The following is a 21,307-nucleotide window of genomic DNA, read 5'->3' as shown; positions in this document are numbered from 1 at the left end:
TTTAGCAAGCTTTTATTTGCAAACGGTAGAATAGGACATGCTAGTCTAGCATTTGTGCTTAAACATGTTGAATCTGGAAGATCCCATATGCCTACTTGCCTGGGAGAAACTCTGCGTGGCCTTGATGAAGCAAAATCTGACCGAAAAGCCGTCAAGAAGGGCTCTCTAGTACTGTTGCAGGTAAAAAAAAACTATTCCGCGTTAACACCGTGACACCAGGTAGGCACCGTGTCACGGTATATTTTGCTGCGTCGCGGTTACTGTTTGCCGTGGCACGACAGTAACTCCCATGTCATGACGCTCATTCTGTGATTTTTTTTACTGACTATTTTATTTTTGCAGGTTAGGTTTATTAAATGTTTGGAACTCTTTGAAGCCCCCTATGATATTGAAAAATATGGTCCCAATGATCTGGTCCGTAGGAAGAAAAACTACACAGCAAACATGTCTTATGATGATTGGAAGTTGTTCTTTCCGTAGAGAGAATTTTCGATTCGATGGGTGGTGCCTTGGTGGAGGCTTAATAGGATGGTCGGGATGTATGATACTCCATATTGTCGTGTTCTTAGTCTCTTAAAATTGACTTTTATTGTCCTTCCCGATTGATTCGACAATATGGACTTCAACAAGTAGTTCCACGCTATAATGATAGTCCTCGTGAAGTATCATTGCATGAAAGTAATGTGCATAAGTATGAGACGTATTGGATTGGAAGATCTTTGTGGACCATTTCTGCGAGTAATCAACCTCCTCCACCCTTGTCTAGTGCATACAAATCATGGTTAAAAAAGTAGGAGGGAACGAATTGGATCACGTAAGTTTGATGGTGATGTGAAGAAACGCCTTGGAAGTAAGAAGGCGACCCCTAAAGATCGTCTTGATCTGAGAACACAAGGAATTGAGTTTAAGACTTGTTTAAGGTAAAAATACCCTACACACGTGGCCCAATCAAAGAGGGACACGTGTCAACTCTAGGCAGGTCCAACATGGGCCACTCACCAGCTGACGCATGTCAGCCTCAAATGACAGATAGAATGGCGGCCTTTAGGGCCCAATTCCCAAGAACACCACAAAACGGCGCAGCCTATTAGGTCAGGATGACCTAATGAAGGGCACATTTCCCAACGACCCTATGAATAAGGAGATTTTCCCCATTTTGAGGACAGCTTCATTTATTACAGCATTCCTACACTCTCTCACATAAGAGAAAAACACTTGATCTCGAAATCCGAGAAGATCTCACCTTTACCTTTTCCACATCTTTTCATCTTCTACGACCAATACTAACTTGATCGTCGGAGGCGGAGCTCCTATCAACCAGAGTCTCCGTGTTCTGCAGGTATAGATCGAGTGCGGACCAGTCTTAGTGACGTAACTCTCCGAGGGACTAAAAATACCTAAAACATTTGGCGTCATCTATGGGGAGATTACTTCTAAGATGGTTTAAGATTCCGTATCGCCACAAAAACCTAACCGGCCTACGGTCGATGGGGAAGTCCATACGGACCACGATATAAATAACGACTGTGAAGTCGAAACTTATGTGGCCCTTGATGAGTCATTCATTTTTAAGCACATCCGTCCCAGGGATATACTGGAACGGAGCAACAACGAAGCTGGTCCCAGCAAGTCTACTAGACAACCACCTGGGAACACCCGACGGTAAGGGGTCAGGCTCCAGTCACCCGAGACGAACTCATGAAATTCATGACAAGTTTTTAAGGTGAAATCAATTACTCGATCAACAAAAGGACGACTGGCTCTAGCAAGGGTCAGTCGGCCAAGAAGACTCCTCAAGCTGAGAGGAGAAAACCATTTAGAGAAAGGCAGCCTACTCCACATCCAAAGGAGAAGACTACGCCTGCCATTGAATGGTCCAAAATCCTTCTGCCTTAGATGGGAAAAAGGAAGGTCATTTGAGCTGTTCAGCCGAATGGCAGTAAGAAAACCTTCTCCGATGCTCGACACATCATTGAGCATAACAGAAGCCTGCAGCTGTCTTAGTCAGCCTCTACATCGAGCTTTCCAGACAGCTTCAAAAACACATCCGCAAGGAATTCTCAATCCTTGCATGAGAGTCATACAGGCGGCAAGTCTGTCCATATTGGCCCTCAGATGATTGGGTCAGTCCCGTATGTGCCTCAGATTCCATACGGGCGATATGTCCCACCTTTCATGGCCCTCTTTAGAGGACAGGGGGCACATAATGTCTAGCCCCTGGAATGCTAGCTCCGACTGCTCAGACTTGGTGAACAAACCTCTGCGTGCATCATAGAAATAACCTAGGCGGCACATCCGGCCAAGGTTAACAATGATTTGGTTGGTGCCTATGATGGTACCACCAACCATGAGGATCACCTCATGGCCTACACCAACTTATACACATGCAAGGGTTGGATGATGCCATGTGGTGCAGATGCTTCTCGGCTACCTTGAAAGGCATAGCCCAACAATGGTTTGGTAACTTGTCAGCGGGATGTATTGACAGCTTCAAGAGGCTTGCCTTCTTGTTTGCTTTAAACTTCCCTGACAAGAAAACAAGTCTTAACATGAGCACCGTCCGACAGCGAGAGAGAGGACTTCGCTCCTATGTCAGGCGGTTCAATCTGGTGAGAATCCATATTCAAGGGCTGTCTGACAAAATAGCCTACACATACTCCTTCAAGGGTCTAAAGGACGGGTCAACCTTTAAGTTTGACCTCGTCAAGAAAAGGGTCTTCACCCTCCAAGAGGAGTTGATGGAGGCGGGGAGCTTCATTCAAGCCACCTACCTCTACTCGTCCACCCATCTGTCAAACTCTAAAAAGTCTGACTGGCAAAAAGAGAGTCAATCTGGTCAGTCGGCTCAGAAAGCGGAAGAGAGCAAAAAGAGAAAAGAAGTCTTGGCGGTTGATGAATCTGATCAGCCGACCCAGAAGAAAAAGAAAGAATTCAAACCGTACGTCCCAAGGTATGAGTTTAATAAAGACTATTACTCCATCCTCATGGGGATAAAGGACCGGCTAACCATTGAGAAGCCAAATCCGATGAAGAGTTCCGTCTAGTCACGAAACAAAAATAAATATTGCCACATCCATGAGGAAGTCGGCTATGACACCAAGGACTGCTATAGCCTCAAGAAGACGTTAGACCGTCTGGCTGACAAGAGCGTGCTGAAATCTTACATCTCAAATGTCAAATGTCGAGCCAAAATTTAGGATTTGGCGAGACGGGAAAATGCTTCAAGTAACAAGTAAAACCCTAGCCACGCGAAAGGCTAGGGAAGCGCGCCAAATAGGAGCGTGCCACGTGGCAGCGCACATGTCAGCACGCCATGTCGCAGTACACGTGGCAGCACCATGTGGCAGCCGCCAAGTGGCAGCGCGCCACGGTGGCAGCGTGCCACGTTGGCAGCACGCCATGTGGCAGCATTCCACGTTGGCTGCGCGCCATGGTGGCAGCGACATGTGGCAAAAAGGGGCCATGGACCTGGGTGACGGGTCATGGACACGGGCCAAAAGGAAGTGGCCCAACCGAACCCAACTTGGGGGTCAAGGTTGGGTGACACATGGTTAGCTCATAATGCATGTGAGTTGCCTTGGGGACCAAGTGAGAAAGTGGTCCTCACCTAACCATGTGACACTTGTTTCTTGTTCCTTGGTTTATTTGACTAAGGGTTGAATTCATCAAACTTTCCATGTGGGATCTTTTATGAAAAAGTCCCACATTGAAAGATGAGTGGAATTCACAAGGAAGCTTTCCTTATAAATAGCCAAGGCATAGCTTGGGATTGTTCACTTGAGTTAGAGTTGGAAAAGGCATCACTATTTGTGAAAACCTTTGAACTCAAGAGTTGAAAAAGGCATCACCATTGTGATAATCTTTGAACTCAATTACTCGGGTTTAGGTCGGGCCTTGCTAACTCCAAGGCATTAGAGCCTTGTCGGTGTTCGAGTTGTGGGTGGACTTCCGTTGGAGGTCGTCGTAATTTTGAGGCTAGCTTTCGAAGTAAGAGCCCCTTGAGGTCGGGCGAAGCATGCGTCAAAGGTATAATTATTATCTTAATCTTGTTATTAAGTTATTATGTTTATGGTTTTATTTATTACGAGTGCGGTCTTGTTTTTGGGTTTGTTTCCGCGGTGAGTCGGACTCACCACAAACCCCAACAGCGGTATCGGAGCCTCGCTCGTTTATTTTAAAATCATATTATTTTTAAAGGTGTTTTTATGGCTTAATTTTTCTGGTTTTAAGTTGCTAATTAGATTAGTAGCTCGGTTCATTAATTTTAATCCTGTATTAGAGTTGACCTCAGCTCCCGAACCCAAAATTTCGACCAAAAAATAGTGAATTTTTGGTGGAAAAGGCGTTCTGAAAATGGTTTTACGCTTTTAGGACTCTGTTTTTAGCCAAAAAAAACGACCAGAAATGCACCTTTCGAGGGATTTTTCGTTTTGACGAAAAATTTTAAGTCTTTCTAACCTTGAAAATTAATTACATATTTATGGTGGTTATGTAATTGGTTCAATCCTTATATTATATGCAATTTTAAACCTCTTTAGGCATGATTACTTGGTAGTAATTTGTGTTTGAAAGTTTGATTTTTATTTTTCACATAATTGCAAAATAATTGCATTAAGTGTGAAATCTTTGTTCTTTGAGGCTTCTAAGTACTAAAGATTCAATCTTTAATTATGCTAAGTGATTGAAACTTTGAGTTACTAAATTTCATGAATTTTTGTTGAACTTTGTTGATTTAATCATGTATTAAATGGATTGGAATCATAAAGTTTGAAATTTGTGATAGAAATTTGTTTTATCTTCATATTGGAAGATATAATTTTTCAAGGATTCACAAGTATTAAAGTTGGAATTTTTATTGAACTTGTGTTCATGTTTCCAACTCCCTTTTATTTTGTCAAAATCTCATGATTAATTTAAATTAATTAAATTAATAGTGAGTGATTGCCCTTATTATTGCACCAAGTTACACCAATTTTATTAAAGAATGGTTCTTGGAAATAATTTTGGTTATGTGCACTTTTTGTGAAATTTTAATTAAAGTTGGACTTGTTTAATTTTTCATTTTCGCTCATTAAATTAGTTCTAAAATTAATTTAGAATTAATGGCAAAGTCACGCAAAAATTGGGTTGGAAACCCGAAGCTAAGGCACACAAGCCGAGACAAGTGCCTCACTTGGCTAGCCGGGCTGCATAGCAGCCCAAATGTGGCTGCTAAGTGAGCTGGTCGAGGCTTGGTATGGCTATGCGTGTGTTGTGGGCTAGTGCATGCTTGATGCTTGGTGCTTTGGTGCGAAGGGGCAAGCAGTTGTGGGCATGTGCCTAGCACTAGGTAAGCCGTAGCAAACGCTACTAGGTTCGACCTAGCTAGTGCTACGTGGGGTTATGGAGTCACATGGGCCAAGCCGCATAGTTCGGGGTTGCTAGACGACCTTGGCTTCCATATGGCACACATGTAGTGCCTGAGCCACTTGAGTGCGGTTGGCTTCGTGTTTGCTTATTTTGCCGTTTTAATTATTTTAATAATTTTTTGGAGGCTAGGCCTCGGTTTTTGAGCGGCATGTGCAAAAATTCTACTTTGGCAAATAATTGGGTTTTACCGGCTTAATTAATTGGATTAATTAAGATGGATGCAGAATTTAGTGGAAGCTTCAATTATTAATTGTGCTTATTTACATAATCGGTTAAAACAACTTTGACTAGTTTTAATTAGGCATGTTAATCGGATTAACCACCTAGATTAGTAACTAGTTATCGCGTGTTTATGCATTGTTACTTATTTTATCGTTGTAAAATTCATGGGCCATTCACAAATAGTGAATGGATGAATGAAATGTATATTCTCTCACAGGTTTTATAAAATGGCAACTAGTGGGGCCCGATTAGGATTGAAAATACGGACTGCGATCCGTGATGTATTTTTGTAAATCTAAATACAGTCTGCGTACCATTGAGTACTTTTTTACCTTAATATTTAGATTAGTACTAATCGTAGAAACTAGTAATTGCATATTTTTTTGTCAAGTCTTGAAGACGGAGGTTCTTGGATGACAAAGCCATGAAGTTGCGAAACAAGACCTTTTGAAGACTTGGAGAATTCAAGGGGTCATGCTAGTTGCCAATGTGCATCAAAATGCTTATGCTTTTACATATTTATGATCATTTATATATATGAATTATATGTTAGATGCATGTTTAGGATTTCGAATGTTGTGATGATTAATTAAGTTCACTTAAATCAACCAACATAGAAACCCTAGGTCCCTAAATATTGAGTGAAATTGCAATTCCAAAACAACACTTATCGACCTATTGAGAGTAGTGATGGGCTACGCCAAAGCGAGGCATCACTATTATTCCCTAGGATACGTAAGGTATGTGGATGGGTTTGCTAAAGCAAGCCATCACATACAAGTTGGTTTTGGTTGTACTCAACGATATGAGTGATGGATACCTAACATGTCGTGGCAAAGTGAATAAATTGTTGACAGAGCATTGGATGCGATGATTTATTCAACCAAGAGTGGCTTGGAGCCATTAGCAAAGCGTTTCTTACCTTAGGAGATTGAGTATTAAGACAAGCCAAAGCATGCTTAACCACTCTTTGTTTCTTTGGATCTTGGAATTGACTTATTCTCGCCAAATGGGGACAAATTTAATGCATGGATAAGACGTTTAATAAGATTGAAAATTTGCATGAATACCTTTGACTTTTCAAACTTATTATGTTATTTACTTGATAAATTGTTATACTTTGCACTTATATTTGTAGAATTCCAAATCCAACTATATTGTTTTCCATGATTGGTAAAGGAAATCTTTGAGATTAGTTCTCAAAGAAAGGTAAAGAATTTCTAAAACACAGTACTCATAAATGACTTTTATAATAAAGTCCAAAAGGACGGTTGGACATCATGTATTCAAAATACTAGGTAGTTTTGATAAAACATGAAGTATTGAGTTGGAAACTAAAAATTGTCAATTCTTGACAACCAACATATCTTTTCGCTTTATACGCTGGTGAGTACGACTCATTGATGTATTAATTCAAGTACGAATTGAAGGAAAAGGTGGAACTTTGCTATACGGTGCATTAGATGCTTAATTATGCCTAACAAAGTATAAAAGTCAAAGACTCTTAAAGAAGTGATTCTGAAAGATTATGAGATAAATTATGATAAGAATTATAGGAATCAAGGAACAAAGAAAAGGAATAAGATTCCCTTTCTGCTAAAGAGTTCATGTTATTCTAATTAACTTAGAAAATTATTATCTTCACAAGTATCAGATACTGCTTGAGTGTTCCACTTTAGAAGTGACCTCAAACTATTGAAGATAAGCTAAGTTATCGACTTACAGGCTTAGAATGAAGCAAGTGGTGCTACATCAGTTGTAAGGTCATATGCTTTGTTTAAAGACCTTTTTAGCTAAGGTTGGAACAAATAAATAGTTATTGTGTTCCATAATCAGCAAATAATCCGTTTACACACGAAAAGACTCTCATTCAAGCAATGAGAAATAGTTGCGAAATTTATTTGAATGGCATGGTTATCCAAGCCATGAGTCAAGAATGCTTGATTATAAACAAACATTTTCTTAACATGATAAACTGGCAAAAGCTCAAAGTCATGGGCATGATTTGCGTTCCGAACATCTTTAGCATTGTCACATTGACAAGAACGTACTCAAGGCTCTATTAGATAGGCTCTTGATAGTTGATCGATTCGGAATCGTTCTAAGACAAGAAAGTCTTACCTATTGAAACTGACAAAGTAAAAAGCTATTGTTCTTGGTATAGACAATTGACTCCGAAAGCTAAAGAGGATTCAATTACTTCAATGTTTCACGAGGAATTTGAAAGAATATGGCTATATTCATCAAATGTGAACAAACTTGACCTTGAACAGTTCAAGAGTTCAATGAAGTACAGATTCAACTTGGCAAGATATCAAAACATCTAGATTAGATCGAGCGATGTTTGCTTGAGCCAAGCGTGACCATCTCAAAGTTATGAATGGAAATTTTCATAAATAACTCTACAAAGAACATAATGTGTCTTCACGGAGACCTCGATGCCATTTAAAAATGACTTGAACAATGATGGATCACATCCTTTCCTATAAAGTTCTTAAGATTTACACAAAGGACTAATGTTACACTAAATAAAATGTCAGAGCTAAGAAAGGACGACACCATATTCATTTATGGATAGAATTAACTTCTAAACGTCTTTTCAAGTATATGTCTAAAACTCTTAGCCACAGTGGGAGTTCACTGGCTCAGTGGGAGCTTAGTGACTCAGTGGGAGCTCACCGGCTTAGCAAGAGCTAAGTGTTGAAAAAGGCATCACCATTGTGAAAACCTTTGAACACAATTAATTACTCGGGTTTAGGTCGGGCTTTGCTAATTCCACAATTGAATGGAGTATCCGAAAGGAGAAATCGAACCTTGTTAGACATAGTACGATCTACACTGGGTCTTAGTGATCTTCCTATCTCTTTCTGGGGACACGCACTTCTAAGTGTGGCACTAACACTGAAACGTGCTAAGTGAAATTTTCTTAATATTTTTTTCTTGCTCGCTTCCCCTCCCCCCACAAAAAAAGTAAAACAGTGAATGGATTCCACTATGAGGGTCCAATACTCATATAATGTTGATTTGAGAGAAATTTGAGTTATTATGATCGGTGTTCCATTAAGGGGTGTTTAAAGACAACTTTTCTAGTTGGGAGGGTTAGGTGTGTGCAAACGGACTTGTCTAGATCTTGCTACTGACAATTTTCACACTTGTTTGTGGTCATCATTGTTTTTATAAGCTTATCTAAAGCTTACTAAGATAGGATATGCACTCCTTTAGCACTGTAATTTTGTATTGAATAATATGTTATATAAAAGATAAATCCTAGTTACTGCAGATTTGTAACTTGCATAATATATTGCTGGTTGCCTTGTTTCTCTGACTGCTGCTGCACTTCTATGTAGGGGCTTGTTCAAAAACTTGACTTGTATGCAAAGTTGGTTGGTCATGAGGGTTGTGTCAATACTGTGGAATTCAATTCAACTGGCAAGACTTTGGTTTCAGGTTCTGATGATAAACAAGTTATCTTCTGGGATTGGGCATCTAAAAGTAAAACATTTGCATATCCATCTGGTCACTTAGAGAATATTTTTCAGACCAAGATAATGCCGTTTAGTGATGATCGGATAATAGTCACATCTGCTGCAGATGGACAGGTAATTCTAGCACTTGGGGAATCTACTCATCTTATAATTTTCTTTTCTTTTTTTTAATCATTCTCTATTGCTAGTGTATCTTATTGTGTTTTGCATAGTTGCTTGCACACTGAACAGTTTTGTTTGTGTATTATTGCAATAAGTTTATTAGCTCTTAATTAAAAGCAATAAAAGGGGGAAATGATTCAAATGAATGTACCACGAGAGAGCATGGATAAGTTACCACAATTATCTGCTTTATAATTCTCAGCATTTGTTTCATTTCTATAACTTTAAAACAAAAACACTTACCCGGTGCAGAAAAATTATGGTTTTGGATTGAACAATTAAAACTTTGCTATGACCTTGGTTAGAGGGTGTTTAGCCAAATTTCTGAAATAGTTCTAAAGGTGAGAAACAGAATTCAGGCCAAGTGGGGTAGTTTTCATAGAAGTAGAAGCAGTTTGAACAGAAGCCCACAATTGTTTCCAGCAGCTTAAGATAAGCGTAATTTTCTCCATATATTTTTCAGTTACCTTTTGAAGTTTATAAAATAGCTGTATAAGACTATAACTCACATTGACACAAAATTTTCAATCCCAAAATAGCATGTCTTACTTATCCAATCCTAATTTTTTGCACTTATTTACCATGTCCTTGCATTGTAAAGGCAAGAATTTCCTAGGCTTAGATCTCAAAAATTAGGTGACTTTTGCTAGGATTGACTGATGCTGTGAGAATGAGTCCCATGGTGGCCTTTCAAAAATTGGGAAAACCTGAATTGTCTGAAATTGCTATTAAAATTACTGTAACTATCTATAAGCAGCTTCTTAGCAGAAAGGGTATGAAGCAGTTACTCAAGAAACTGACTCAATGTTGTGACTTGTCTCTTGTTTCACAAGAAGATACAAAGAAGGCCCTTATAAAACATTTTTTTATTTATTTTATTTTTAAAGTAACCTTGAGAGCTCCCTATTTAGATGATTTTACAATTAGACTTGAGGATTTGTGAAATGGAGGGAGAACCCAGAGGAGGGAGGTCAAACATGGCATCAACTTCTAAAAAGCCAAGATTGCCCTAGACTCATAAGGATGTAAAGTTTTACTTTCCTAGTCAACTAAAACTCTGCGATGCTTTCTGTTTTTTATTAATTTTGTTTAGTATATGTAGCATGTATGTTTTAAAGTTTGAAACTTGAAACTTGAAACTTTGAATGTTTTATCATGTATTTGAATCTTGAAATTTTAAGTAATTTAAGATTATGAACTTTCTATGTAATGAGAAATTAGAAATTAACATACTCTATAAATTTTATTTATTCCAGTTAAAATTGCAGTTTATTAATTTAACTATAGTTACCAAGAAAACTATTATAGAAAAAAAGACCCATCATACTTGATTCACCCAGGGTAGTGTTCAGCGTATTTGTTTTCATTTCGAATGGAGTTTCATTGCGGTATATGCGAAGTAGAAGATGAGTTGATATAAGGGTTCATGAGCAACCAGTGGCACCTGCAAGCTAGTTTTTATGTTAGTAAAGCTTATAAGTGGCTGTAACGGATACATTAATCAACAAGGGCAATGGGCTGATTACTTATGCAAGAAGGAGGAGGGGAGGTCAGCAAAATGGAATGTTAGTACAAGGACAGCAGGGCAATCACCTAGCAGCTGGGCAGCCTCCTATTTGTGAGGAGCTATGACAGCTACAACAACTTTTGTTGTTTTCTCTTTTTGTCAGTTTATGTGTATATAACAAAGGGAGGGTAGGATGTGCTAGGGAGGCAAGATCATTGTAATTCCTAGGATTGGAGAGTGGTGCCCTAAAGGTACTAACCCAGAGATTAGTAGCCTAAAGCTACCCTTATGCTTGTTATTTCCCTTTTGAATTCAATCAAAGAGCTGCCTACTTTCCCCAAGAACTGATTTTTATTGCTTAAATCCCTTTATTACAAACTAACACTAAGCAGGTTGTTACAAGTGGTATCAGAGCGGCGGTCCTGCACCTGCCGGTATCGGAAACCACCACACCACTCTCTGTTTTCAAAAAAAAAAAAAAAAAAAAAAAAAAAAAAAGAGAGAGAGAAGAAATGGTTATCTCAGCATCACAGAGGTGCGACACCTTAGATGAACAAATGGCAGGGTGCAAAACCAGTTAGCCACCTTGGAAGCGGCGATGAAAACGCAAGAGGAAACCCTCAAGAAATCATTGCAGGAGGCCATTCAGAAGATGGACAACCAGTTTGAGCTTCTCCGGCAGCAGCAAGAGACCCAAACGGCGGCGAACACGAATACACAAGCCCAGTTCTTCGAGGAGCTCAGAAACCTAGTGAACCAGAGGAACCAGGAACAGGCAGGGGTATACTCCGGGTTCACGCAACTGGACCGACCAGAACGGCGGAGGAGACCACCACTGGAAGCCGTGCAAGCTGGATATGCCTCTTTTCGAAGGAGCGGACCCCGACGGCTGGATCCTCAAGGGGGAGAAGTACTTCCTCCACTACCACCTTACGGAAGATCAGAAGCTCCAGGCGGCGGTATCAGCCCTTGAGGGGGACGCCCTGGGGTGGTTTCAGTGGGAAAATAGGAGGCGGCCGATACCTAGCTGGGAGAGTATGAAGGCGCGTGTGCTGCGGCAGTTCCGGCCAACCCACGCCGGAAGCCTCCACGAGCAATGGTTGGCGGCGCGACAAGAAACAACCGTGATGGACTACCGTAAGAGGTTCATCGATCTCTCAGCACCTTTAGAGGATGTGCCGGAGACGATAATGATTGCTCATTTTATAAATGGGCTTAAGGAGGAGATTAATGAACCCCTTTAACCTAGAACAGGCTATGGAGGTCGCGGGTCGGGTTGAAGAAAGAAATCGGGTCGGAGCGTTTAAACGGGCACCCACATACCTCGGGGCGGGCAAATCGATCGCAAGCGGATTCGGATCCTCCGGATCCAAACCTCCAACTGGTATGGGTTTGGCCCAAACGTACGGAACCCCCTCTCAGCAAGCATCGACTTTCAAGGGATGGCCCAAGGCTCCCAACGAATCTCAAGCATCGGTGAATTTCCCCAGATCCACCGCATCTTCAACCTCCAAGTCCGGCGAACCACGGCGGCTTACGGAGTTCGAACTCCAAGAACGCAAAGCCAAGGGGCTTTGTTTCCGGTGCGACGAACGGTGGAGCGTCGGCCACCGCTGCAGAAACAAGGAGATGAGCGTGCTCTTGCTCGGAGAATTCGAAGATGAGGAAGCTGGGCCGTCCAAACCACCGGAGCTCGACTCGAGTGACGAGGAGGTGGCGGCTGAAGCCAGCTTCTGCTCGCTGGTGGGCCTGTCAAGCCCACGCACCATGAAATTGGAGGGTAAGGTGGGGTCGAAACCGGTGGTGATTTTAGTGGACCCAGGCGCCACCCATAACTTCATCTCCAACCTCCTAGTGACGGAGGTGGGTGTTTCGGTTGAGGGTGAGCAAGAATTTGGGGTTTCCTTGGGAAACGGAGATGTAATCGTGGGAAAGGGACGGTGTAAGGGGGTTAGGGTGGTCCTTAAAGGTGGGTTTGTGGTGGTGGATAATTTTCTACCTCTCAAGCTTGGAAGTGCTGATTTAATTCTAGGCATAGAGTGGCTAGAGAAACTGGGATCAGTCACTCATAACTGGAAAACCCATGTCATGAGCTTCACGATGGGGGAACAGAGGGTGACCTTGGTGGGTAACCCGGCCTTGGAGCGCACTAAGGTGTCTCTCCGAGCAATGATTCGTGCGCTGCAGCATGAAGGTGGAGGACTTTGGGTTGAAATCAACCAAGTCGAGGCTAAGTCAAGTGTGAGTGAGAGAAACACCCCCACCACCGTGCTGCCAGGTTGGTTAGAGGAGGTAATAGGGCAGTTTATGGAAGTCTTTTCCGAACCCAAGGGACTACCACCCAAGAGGGGCCACGAGCACGCGATCGTCTTAAAAGAAGGGAGTAATCCGGTGAGCGTAAGACCATACCGACACCCCCAATTCCAAAAAGATGAGATTGAAAAGATGATAAGAGAGATGTTGGTGGCCGGCATAATTAAACCATCGATTAGCCCTTTTTCTAGCCCGGTCTTTTTGGTGAGGAAGAAGGATGGTTCGTGGCGCTTTTGTGTTGATTATCGTGCCTTGAACCGAGAGACAATTCCCGATAAATATCCAATTCCTATCATAGATGAGCTCTTAGATGAACTCCATGGGGCGGCCATTTTCTCTAAACTCGACCTCAAATCCGGATATCACCAAATACTAGTGAGGGAGGAGGACACCCACAAGACGGCTTTCCGAACCCATGAGGGTCACTACGAATTTTTGGTGATGCCTTTTGGGCTCACTAATGCCCCCGCCACCTTCCAAGCCTTGATGAATGAGGTTTTTAGACCATACTTGCGGAAGTTTGTGCTAGTCTTTTTCGATGACATCTTGATTTATAGCCCCAATTTGGAGAGTCACCGAGAGCACATGAGAATGGTATTGACCGTGCTCAAGGAGCATAGTTTGGTGGTCAACTTCAAGAAGTGTGAGTTTGGGCAACCACAAGTATCTTACTTGGGTCACGTGGTGTCCAAGAATGGGGTAGCCATGGATATGGAGAAAGTCAAGGCTATGGTTGAATGGCCTACACCTAGAAATTTAAAGGAGTTGCGTGGATTCTTGGGGCTAACGGGTTACTACCGCAAATTCATCAAAGGGTATGCCCAAATAGCTAGACCTTTGACCGAGCAATTGAAGAGGGATAGTTTTTGGTGGACACCCGAAGCTACTAAGGCCTTGGAGCAGCTCAAGGCTGCCATGGTGGCTGCCCCGGTGTTGGTAATGCCCAATTTCAGCAAGCTATTCGTGGTTGAGGCCGATGCCTCGGGCTATGGCCTAGGTGCGGTGTTGATGCAAGACTCGAAACCCATAGCATTTTTCAGCAAGTTGTTGGGGCCCAAATCACAAGCAAAAGCCACTTATGAGAAGGAGTTAATGGCAATTTGTCTAGCCATTGTCAAGTGGCGACATTATTTGTTGCGACGTCACTTTGTGGTAAGGACGGATCAACAAAGTTTGAAGTACTTGATGGAGCAACGCGAAGTGGGAGGGGACTATCAAAAATGGGTGCGCAAATTGTTGGGATTTGACTTCGAAATTCAATTCAAACCGGGGGTAAGTAATAGAGTGGCGGATGCACTCTCTAGGAGAGGCGCATCGGAGCATGAGTTGGCTGCCATGACATTCACTCAAGGAATCAAATGGGATGAGTTAGAAGGTGAAATTGAGGCGGACGCATTGCTGGGAAAAATAGCAGCAGCTCTCAAGGCAGGGGAAGAGAAGTTTGCGGGCTATACATTGGAAGAAGGGAGGCTATTGTTCAAAGGAAGGGTGGCTATACCTAAGTCGTCCACATTGATTCCTAAGCTTTTGAGGGAGTATCATGATAGTTCGATTGGGGGGCATCAAGGAGAGACTAAGACTTACTTGAGGATTGCTTCGGAATGGTATTGGATTGGGATGAGAAAAGACATTGGAGATCATGTGCGATGTTGCCCCCTATGCCAACAAGCAAAGCATTCACAATTGCAACCCGCGAGTCTTCTACAACCCCTACCTATTCCCGAAGCCATATGGGAGGACATCTCCATGGACTTCATCGAAGGACTTCCCAATTCATTAGGAATGAACTCTATCTTGGTTGTGGTGGATAGGCTCTCTAAATCTGCACATTTTGTGGGTCTAAAACACCCATATAGCGCGGCCACTGTGGCTGCCATGTTTGTCAAGGAGGTAGTCAAGCTTCACGGGTTCCCTAGCTCTATAGTATCGGATCGAGACCGCATTTTTATGAGCATTTTTTGGCAAGAGTTGTTCAAACTACAAGGCACTGAGTTGAAGAGAAGCACCGCATACCACCCTCAAACCGATGGTCAAACCGAAGTTGTCAATAAAACTTTGGAGACATATCTAAGGTGCTTTGTGAACGGGCAGCCTAAATCATGGGGTAAATGGTTGCATTGGGCGGAATATGCTTACAACACCGCTCACCACGAGTCCACTAGGTTCACCCCTTTTCGGGTAGTCTATGGGAGAGACCCACCAAGACTAATTAAGGTGGGTAAAGGGCAAACTCCAGTTGACAGTTTGGAAGTGTGGTTACAAGAGAGAGGTTGGGTGCTCGAAGACTTGCAAATGAATTTGCTCCGTGCTCAACAAAGGATGAAAGCTAACGCTGATTTAAGGAGAAGAGAAGAGGAGTTCCAAGTTGGGGATTATGTCTATCTTAAGCTTCAGCCTTATAGGCAAAAATCTCTTGCGAAGAGGCCTAGTGAGAAACTTGCTCCGCGCTTTTATGGACCATTTTTGGTGGTGCAACGCATGGGGAAGGTGGCCTACAAGTTGGACCTGCCTGATTCATGTCGAGTGCACCCTGTCTTCCACGTTTCACAACTGAAACGAGCAGTTGGCAGCCAACTGGTGAACCCCACCATACCCACCCAGTTGACAGAAGAGCTAGAGCTCCAGGCAGAACCTGAACTGGTGCTTGATGTCAGGAAATCCAGCAGCTCTCCCTCGAAATCAGAAGTGTTGATTAAGTGGGAGGGCTTACCAAGGCTCGAGGCTACTTGGGAGGAGGCTTCTCTCATCAAGGAACGTTTCCCTTCCTTTCACCTTGATACATTAATCAACAAGGGCAATGGGCTGATTACTTATGCAAGAAGGAGGAGGGGAGGTCAGCAAAATGGAATGTAACTGATACATTAATCAACAAGGGCAATGGGCTGATTACTTATGCAAGAAGGAGGAGGGGAGGTCAGCAAAATGGAATGTCAGTACAAGGACAGCAGGGCAATCACCTAGCAGCAGGGCAGCCTCCTAATTGTGAGGAGCTGTGACAGCTACAACAACTTTTCTCTTTTTGTTGTTTTCTCTTTTTGTCAGTTTATGTGTATATAACAAAGGGAGGGTAGGATGTGCTAGGGAGGCAAGATCATTGTAATTCCTAGGATTGGAGAGTGGTGCCCTAAAGGTACTAACCCAGAGATTAGTAGCCTAAAGCTACCCTTATGCTTGTTATTTCCCTTTTGAATTCAATCAAAGAGCTGCCTACTTTCCCCAAGAACTGATTTTTATTGCTTAAATCCCTTTATTACAAACTAACACTAAGCAGGTTGTTACAGTGGCCCTGTATGCAATTGGGCATAATCCAAATAAAGTTTGGTCTAATGGGCTTTAGAATAGATACTGTTTTCCTAAGCACAAATTTATTTGCTGGGTTGATGTTCATGGGTGGTTGCAAACTAGACTCAGGATGAATGTCTGTATTGTAGCGTGGAGATGGAAACTCATAAGAACCAATTCTTTGATTGCTGTTAAAGTGCAATGTGCAGAAGATATGCAGCTACAGAAGGGAGTTAAATTTCCTACAGCAGACCTGGGACAAGACACCTTGACCCGGTGCAAGAAGAGATACAAAGTGACCTTCTTTTGCAAGCTGCTGGCTTCCATAGCAGTATTTTTATGCAATTTGGGAGGTTGGAAATGGAGCTCTATGACATAAAAGTGTTATGGACTGACTTAGTCTTTTCTTATTTAAAGACTAATTAAGAGACCAAAGCTTGATACTTTGATTAATAATGGCAGAAATTTGGGTACAAAAGTGATAGATTAATAGCTTAAGGCTATTACTTTCTTGATAACTTTAGGTTATCACTCTCCTAGTAAATTGAGGTTACTACTCTCAACATTTTTCCTCACAATTCACATGATATCCTACTGCTTATACTATCCCTATTTATACTAAGGTCAAGTGACTACTAACCTAAAAGTACTAAATTCCCCCAATTGCCCTCCCTTATGTTAGTCTATTACAAAAAGTAGGTACTGGGTAAGGTTGATAAATTGTGCAAAATTAATATAACGTACAGCTGAGAGTTGGAGAAATATTTTGGTAAAGAAATTACTAGTACTAACAAGGATTGTTTAATCCCCTGCTATGGGATATACTCAAGGCTTGTACAGGCCTGCTAGTGTTGTTTTCCTTGGATCAGGAGTCTCGTCCTAATGTCAAGGAGGCAGTAGGTTGTAATTTGTTTTCTTTAGTGATCAATATAATGTATCCTAATACGAATTTTAAAAAGGTAGACTCTTATAGGATATTGGGTCAGGATTGTAAGAAGAATTAGTAACTGAGTGCCCCAGCTTGAGTCTGTCTAGCGGGCTTTATAACAAATGCCTATCGTAGTCCAATGTTCCTATATTAATCAGGTTTTTACGCTGGAACAAAGAAATGAATATACGCATCTACATCCATTGTTTCAGGTTATTTCTTGGGTTCTGATTGCTTAACGAGGAAATTTGAGCTTGAGACTTGGAACCAAAACTTGATGCTTATATTTCGTAAAATGTAATTCATACAAGCCCTTTGGTTTATATTGGATTTTAGGGTTCATAAATAGGTAGTATTTATTGACCTTTAGTTTTATACGTCCTCTATTCCCAAATATTGCAGCATAGGGATGGGACACGGATTTTAAGAAGAGGGGAGAGATAGAGAAAAGCTAAGGACCCATATGATAAGGAGAGAGAAAGAGAGGAATAATGATAAGGACCCATGTGATAAGGAGAGAGAAAGAGAGAAAACATGTGTAAATAGGGACATATTGCAATACTTATGAAACTTCTTAAAATGGTAATAGTTGCAATATTTGTGGAACGATGGAAGTATAAGATTGTAGACCTAATATCGTACTTATAGTGTATATTAATGTGGCAGGTAGTCTAGGTACCAAATTGTGCCAGATGTGTGTATTTCTAGAGTTTGCATAATACTGGCCTCATTAAAGAGAAAAGAACCTTGAAACCTTTTTCTGATCATTAAATCCTCCGTTAAGCCCCCAGAATGCTTTTGATCTAATCTACCAACATCTATTGCTTAATTATATCTTCAGGTGAGAGTTGGTCAAGTCTTACAGGATGGAAGTGTTGATACAAAAAGGTTAGGGAAGCATCGAGGAGCTGTCTTCAAACTTTCTGTGGAACCTGGAAGTCCTTACATCCTTTACAGCTGTGGTGAGGATGGCTCTGTTCAACATGTATGTCCAAAATGCTTATAGCAGTATGTAATCTTTTGCATAGCTGGCTGTTATATTATCAATGTTTCCTTTTCCCAATTTGCAGTTTGATCTGAGAAGCAATTCTTCCACAAAGATCTTCTCTTGTTGCTCCTTTACAGTAGGTGACAGGTCTGATTTTTCAAGTAGAGTCCGATTGAACGGAATTGTGAGTGATCCGAGAAATCCTAATTATCTTGCTGTTGGAGGCTCTGATGAATATGTGCGTGTATATGACATGAGAAAATGCCATTGGGATGCCTCCAGTAATTTGGATAGACCAGTGAACACATTTTGTCCTCATCATCTCAAAGAGTGGCAATGTTCATATCACAGGGCTAGCTTACTCAAATGCAGGCGAGCTGCTTGTCTCGTATAATGATGAGCTCATATACTTGTTTCAAAAATGCATGGGAATGGGAACAAATCCGAGGATAATATCTTCTGAAGAGCTTCAGAAATTGGAAGAGCCACAAGTTTTTTCTGGACACAGAAATTCACAAACAGTTAAAGGCGTCAACTTTTTTGGCCCCAATGATGAATTTGTTGTTAGTGGTTCAGATTGTGGCCATATCTTCATTTGGGACAAAAAGGACTCAAAACTTGTACGTTTGATGGTCGGAGATAGACATGTAGTTAATCAGCTTGAGCAGCATCCATCCATGCCTGTCCTTGCCACTTGTGGTATCGAAAAAAGTGCAAAAATCTGGTCTCCGGTTTCTAAGATAGTTCAGCCCCTGCCCACTGATGTAAACGAGGTTAATATCCCTTCCTATCCTGGCTCTTTCTAGGTTTGGGTGTTGGATATTGCCTTTATATATATATATAAACCACTGATTTTGTGTACAGATTATGGAGTCTAACCGACAAGGGAGAGAGGATCATTCGCGGGTGACTCTCACCCCTGATGTTATAATGCATGTATTACGACTGCAGAGACGACAAACACTGGCTTTTGTTGAAAGGCGGCCCAGGAGAGGTAATGGTGAGAGTGAGGATGACGATAGTGAAGGAGAAGCTTATATATTAAGGTTTTCTGATAGGGATGTTGCCACAGATGGTGATCCTAGAGAATGCAACATTAGCTAGTTTTTCATCTGATAGAGAAGATGTCACTTTCTTCCGTTGGTGTTATTTTTTCTCCTTTTCTCTTTCTCTATGCTGGTCACTACTTGCCTGTAAATTGTAATGTGTAATGCGCTTGTAATATATTATGAGGGTTGTTTGCTTTTCAAAAAAATAAAAAAGGTGATATCAGTATCTTGCGGAAACAGATTGTATTATACTGCTGATTATTATTAGTATCTTCCAACATCCCAAATCCGTTTGAATATGCAATGAGTAATGCAGAATAATGCTACGATTCTCCGTACACAGAGTACATTGGAGGAAGGTATGGTAATGCTTGTCATTCTTGTATTAAGTGTCTCATTTTTGGAAATATTACTCATCGCAATATAATTCGTCTTTTTGAAGCCATTAAGATTGAGATAATTTAATTATTATTATTATTATTGTAATTTTTACAGATAAATGGTTTTTTTTATTTTTTAGTTTATTTTTTTAATTTTAATTTTTATTTTTAATGGGTTTTATAGACAGAGGAAAGAGAATTCTTGTTTTGGATTATTTTGATGGTGCTGAGACTGCTGACCTTGGAGCTTACATTCATAGGAATGGTAGAGTTACAAAACTGCTGCTAGGCACTTCATCAAACAGCATGGTACATTTATTTTTGTTTCTAAATTCTTGCTTTAGTTGGTAATTTTTGTTATAAATATTAGTTTTTACATACTTAAGTTTTTGCTATTGTAGTCATTATTCAATTTGATACTAGATTTAGTCCAAACATCAGTAAACAAGAAAAGCTGGTGGTAATTTTTGAAATTCGTATGAAAATTTATTGCTGATAAATTCATATTTATCCCTCCGTTTGATTCTATGCAATGTGTGAAAATCTGTGCTCTAATTTTAAAAATGCTTATATTAGATTTCGTAGTGAATTGGTAATTTCAGCTTATAGTAGAGGGATGCTTTATTTTCTGTTATTAGATTAAGCCATTTGGATTAGAACTTTTAGGTATGAGTTACTGGAGAACTTTTTTTGGTGTCAGGTCATATAGTCTTAATGGGAGCTTTAGTGCTTGTAAATAATATAATTGCTGGTGTCACACTGAAGGTTGTCATGTACTTGACATAAAACTTAGTTAAGTTATTTTATTTCGAACTGATTGTTGATGTAATAATTAGGCTGGTTCTTTTATGGTTTTTTTTTTTTATTATTTATTTTATTTTATTTTATTTTATTTGTTTTTTATTTTATTTATTTTTTTTCAGATTTTCTGATGACCCAGTTCTGGGTTTAATTGATGATTAGTGTAATCCGCATCCTCAACAACAATAACAACAAAGCCTTAGTCCCAAAATGATTTGCAGTCGGCTAACATGAAACGTCATAAGGAACCGTACGATATAAAGAAAGGGACATAATAAGATAATCGCCATCGGTACAAGTTGTTGTTTGTCTTGTAACTCTGTTAAGATGATTCCTTGACACCAAGAAATGTATTTGTTGATTTGAAGTTCAATCCTTTTATGGTTGGCCTAGATATTGAGAAGCTACAATAAGGTATAAGGCTCATTTGTAGGAGGTTTGTTGATCCATCTTGTTAACATGTGTTTAAAAGCTTAATTGTGATATTGGCTGACTGATGACTTTTAGGATTTAATAGTGACTTCATATACCTTTAAATTATTATTTAGGTTTGGAATATTGGAAGATAAATTAATTAGACAATTTTTTATATTCTGTGCCATGGTTTGTGGGCATATATTCCGAATTATCTTATTTGGTTGATATTTGTATATTTTTTTTTTGGTTAATCTTATCGGTAATTAGCAAAGTTATCAGTCCCTGCTAAGTTACAAACAATGCGAATTCGCAAAGTTATCTTCATTTTCTAATTTAATGAAATTTTAATGACCTTTTTCATAAT

At 40.6% G+C, this 21,307-nt stretch overlaps 1 pseudogene across 1 annotated transcript; it reads left to right on the top strand.

Annotated features, from left to right (window-relative positions):
* Positions 1 to 87: 87 nt before the first annotated feature.
* On the top strand, positions 88 to 19,540 carry LOC145571124 (uncharacterized; annotated as a pseudogene). The gene is made up of 6 exons (XR_014096563.1): positions 88 to 180; positions 343 to 414; positions 8,979 to 9,230; positions 18,150 to 18,293; positions 18,379 to 19,069; positions 19,161 to 19,540. The product of XR_014096563.1 is annotated as an uncharacterized LOC145571124 (transcript).
* Positions 19,541 to 21,307: the final 1,767 nt, after the last annotated feature.

This window comes from Chenopodium album, chromosome 12 (assembly GCF_948465745.1).
Source record: "Chenopodium album chromosome 12, dcCheAlbu1.1, whole genome shotgun sequence".
In the NCBI taxonomy this organism is placed as follows: domain Eukaryota; kingdom Viridiplantae; phylum Streptophyta; class Magnoliopsida; order Caryophyllales; family Amaranthaceae; genus Chenopodium; species Chenopodium album.
Note: the sequence above shows the minus strand (reverse complement) of the source record. Positions and strands in the feature narration are given on the sequence as shown.